This window comes from Dipodomys ordii, unplaced genomic scaffold, assembly GCF_000151885.1.
Source record: "Dipodomys ordii isolate 6190 unplaced genomic scaffold, Dord_2.0 Scaffold15, whole genome shotgun sequence".
NCBI lineage: Eukaryota > Metazoa > Chordata > Mammalia > Rodentia > Heteromyidae > Dipodomys > Dipodomys ordii.
In genome coordinates this window covers 4568194-4572491 of record NW_012267231.1, presented here as the reverse complement: position 1 = coordinate 4572491, position 4298 = coordinate 4568194, and the positions used below count along the sequence as shown (strand labels likewise).

Below are 4298 nucleotides of genomic sequence, written 5' to 3'. Positions count from 1 at the left end.
TTCGCAGCTAGACTGAAGGACAGTCTAGCCACGGCCTGGCTTCCGAGCATGGATTTTGCCCACGTGGCGGGAGCAGCAGGAACCCTTGAGAAGTGCGGCTGCCATGTCCCATTCGGAGGCGGCTGAGCTGGGTCACCAAGGGCCCCAAGAGTCTGAAATCATGGAATTTCTCCCTGAGGGAGGGAGGCCTGGAAGGGGGGGGAGCTGAGGGGTCCCCGTGTGCTGGTTTACAACTGACAGGTGCATCAGCTGCCCGGCTGCTGCAGTGTTTCCCAGAATGCATACGCTGTTGGAGCTGGACGGCTTTGTCCGCTGCCGGCTTTCTATACGCACGAAGCTGGTGACTGTCGGTGTCGGGGGAGGGGGTGACCCAGGAGGGCGCCACAAGAGGTCACAGGGCAGACCCACGCAGGACTTACACACATGAGATTTTCACTTGGAAAGAGCAAACCATGAACTGGGGGGGGCACCCGAGAACGGGGCCAGGGGCCCATTCGCCCCCTTCATCTCTGTCTGAGCACGCCAAGCTGGACTTAGGCTCCAGGGCAGGGCAGCCAGCCTCTCCTCCTTCCTTGGCTCTTGGAGATGGAGTGTGGAACTCAGTACTGAGACCTGGAGCGGACACGGGGCGGGGGGGAGGGGGGCGGCCTCGTCCGTGGAGGGAACCGCAGTGCTCAGTGGGCGCAGCCCAGAAAGGCCGTCTGGACATAGCATCATCCGCAATCCTTCATCCCCAACAACCGACGGTGAAAAGGAACCTAGTCTCGGGGAGATGGATGACAGCCGAGCCAGGCGTCTGTCTGTCTCCCAGGTGAGAGACACCTGCGTGCCACCCTCTGGGGCCCTGGGCGGGGGGGGGGGGGGGGGGGGGAGGGGCGGTGGGAATCACCAGCCAGCCGTGTCGTTTTTCTAGAAAGCACTGCACACATCTGGCTTAGTGTTCTTTTTCTTTTTTTGCTCAAGGCGAACACTCTACAGCGCCATGGCTGGTTTTCTGGTGTTCCTCAGAGAGAAGACTCTCACAGACTTTCCTGCCCCGGCTGGCTTTGAACCGCCATCCTCAGATGTCAGCCTCCTAGGTAGCTAGGATGACGGGCGTGAGCCACCGAGCGCCTCCTGAGAGACACCCGTAGACAGTGCTCACCGCTTGCTGGCCCTGGGCAGGCGGGAGCCCTCATGCGCCATATCTGGACCCACAGAAACTGACCCGCCGCCTCGCTGATGGAAGAATCAGAGAAGCACAGCAGCTGCTGCCCAGGTCCTCCGTCCCACAGGGGGCGCCACCAGGGCTGCGCAAGGTAAACCTTCTAGTATGTAGTTAAAAAGTGTGTGTGTGGGGGGGTGGATGTGGGACAGGGAGGGAAGTGGGGGAACTCAAGGTGACCTTTTAGATAGGGAAGGTCCAACGTGAGAGATTTTTTGTTTTTCTTTTAGAGAATTTAACACTCACCTGAAAAAAAAGCTGAAAATGACACCTCTTTTCTTGCTCTCCAACAGCTCCTGAGGTGCATGGGGTTGGATGAAGAAGGAACGTAGGAGTGGAGGGAGAGGCCAAGAGGTAAGGTCCTGGCCCCTCAGCCCTGTGTCCAGGTGGGCCAGAAGGGAGGGAGTGTGTGTGTGTGTGTGTGTGTGTGTGTGTGTGTGGTTTCCAGAGGGTATGGGGGTGTCCCTTTAGGATTAAGGGGTTTATTTACATTGGTCAAGTTCATGTTTGCCAGACATACCCTGGTAGCCTCTTGGGGTGATTGCCAGAGGACAAGTGTGCAAGGTACACCGTGAGCGTGGAAAGCCCTCCAGGCTCCCAGTGCTTTATCAAGGGGAGACATACATACATAGAGATGTGTGTAGGCACGCATAGGTGCGTGGTCACCACAGTCAGGTTTTTTCTGGGGCCTGTAGAGGCCAGGCTGGAAAAGTCCCAGCATTCAGCATCACACTAGCAAGTTATTTATTTCTGGTTTGCTGGAAACCAATTGAATCCATTTATCTTAGCTGCCTCAGACCGCTGTCATCAATGTGGTAGGCTGGGTAGCTTATTGCCTGGGAGACGTTTGTTTCCCTTGCTTCAGGGGGCTGTCCTGGTCTTACATGAAGCTCACTCATTCCGCTCATGAGGTCTCTACCTTTGTGACTGATTTCCTTCTTCTTCTTCTTTTTTTTTTTTGGTCAGTCATGGGGCTTGAACTCTGGGCCTGGGCACTGTCCCTCAGGCTCTGCAGCTCAAGGCTAGTGCTCTACCACTTGAGCAACAGCACCACTTCTGTTTTTCGGAGTGGTTTATTGGAGATAAGAGTCGCACAGACTTTCCTGCCTGGGCTGGCTTTGGACTGTGATCCTTAGATCTCAACCTCCTGAGTAGCTAGGATGACAGGTATGAGCCACTGGCACCCAGCCTGATTTCCTTCTTAAAGTCCCTTCCTGGGCAGGAAGTTGCAACGGGAATTTGGGAGAGATTCACACATTTAGTCCGCAGCACTATTTCTAGAATTTTTGTTGTGCATCACTTTTCTGGTTTTAATCCTAGTTAGCCCCAGAGTTGGATAATGACTGTCATGTAAATGTATTTTGAAGATGTGACAAGATTATGAACATTATTTTTTAAAGTTATCAAATGTATCCACTTGATGATTCTTCATTTTCTTTGACTCTTTCATTAAACTATGCATTTGTTTATGAAGTAGAGTTTAGTGTTACTCTTGGCTTCTGTGTGTGTATGTGTGCCTGTCCTGGGGCTTGAATTCAAGGCCTGGGTGCTGTCCTTTAGCTTTTCTCTTTCTTTCTTTTTTTTCATACAGATTGTACTATTAATACATCTCATGAAATAATAATTGCTCAATACCATCTATTTCCCTTAGATTTTTTTTTTTTGGCTCAAGGGCTAATTCTCTACCATTTGAGCCACAGCTCCACTTCTGGCTTTTTGCTGACTAATTGGAGATAGGACTCTTAATGGACTTTCCTGCCCTGGCTGGCTTTGAACTGTGATTTTCAGATCTCAGCCTCTTGAGTAGCTAGGATTATGGGTGTGAAACACTGGCACCACATTTTTTTTTTTGAGAAATAAAAATCAGTTTGCCCCTTTTCCCCCAACCATTTGTCCACAAAACAAGAAGGTCTATGATGTTGTAATGATGTGGGGAGCGGAGTCTTCCGGCATCCGCTCTTGCTCTCTCCTCTTTATAACACCATGGGCTCAGCAAACACTTGATAAATATTAGTACCTTCACCGCATTATTTTTTGGTTGCTTCTAGGTCCAGAGTCCAGGAAAATGTCACTGGGAAGGAGCCAGCATGGAGCCACACAGTGTCCCTCCCTCTACTATTGTAGTTTATATGTGAGCTAGGAAGCTTACATTTAAAATAAAAAGAAATAAATAATAAAGCTGGAAGGAATGATTTTTTTTTTATTTCTTTAAAATTTTCTTCGTGGCTGGGCGCCGGTGGCTCATGCCTGTCATGATAGCTACTCAAGAGGCTGAGATCTGAAGATTGAAGTTCGAAGCCAGCCCAGGCGGGAAAGTTCATGAGACTCTAATCTCCAATTAGCTACGAAAAAAACAAAACAAAACAAAACAAGCCAGTGGAGCTGTGCAGATCAAGTAGTAGAGCCCTAGCCTTGAGCATAAAAGCTCAGGGACAGTGCCTAGGCCCTGAGTTGAAGCCCCAGGACCAGCACACACACACACACACACACACACACACACACACACAAATACAAAGCAAAAAAAAAAAGTGTACTCCCTGGCAAAGATTCCCCTCCCCTCTCTGACTCCTGGTGAGGGTGGGGAGGAAGGGAAGGGGCCATTCTCCGGGGCCGCTTAGCCAGCTGCCACTTGCTGCTTTCAGCCAAGGTCCTTCCTGTTTGTCACCCACTGGCGTTCCTTCCAATCAGTGGCATAGAACGTGCAAGAATGTTGTGAAAGTGGACACAGTACGGTGCGTTGGTAGAGGTGCTACCGCAGGTTCTCAGGGTGACAGTGAACGAGGTGTCCTCTAGCCTCTCCTCCTGGGACACACCTGGCTAGCACTTGCACATCTCAGAAGGTGTTACTGCACCAATACTGAAGGAACCATTAGAGGGGTTTTTTGTTTGTTTTAATTTTTTTTTGGGTCCGGTTGTGGGGCCTGAACTCTGGGCCTGGGCGCTGTCCCTCAGCTCTTCAGCTCAAGGCTAACCCTCTACCACTTGAGCCACAGCACCACTTCCAGCTTTTTTCTTTTTGCTTATGGGGTGCTGAGGAATCGAACCCAGGGCCTCAGGCATGCAAGGCAAGCGCTCTACCACTGAGCCACCTTCC

The 4298-nt window shown here is 51.0% G+C and overlaps 1 long non-coding RNA gene across 1 annotated transcript; it reads left to right on the top strand.

Moving 5' to 3' along the window:
• The first annotated feature begins 1065 nt into the window (after positions 1–1065).
• Positions 1066–3320, top strand: LOC105982253. Its single transcript, XR_001174877.1, has 3 exons — positions 1066–1298; positions 1498–1558; positions 3253–3320. It is a non-coding gene; the product is annotated as an uncharacterized LOC105982253 (long non-coding RNA).
• The last annotated feature ends 978 nt before the right edge of the window (positions 3321–4298 follow it).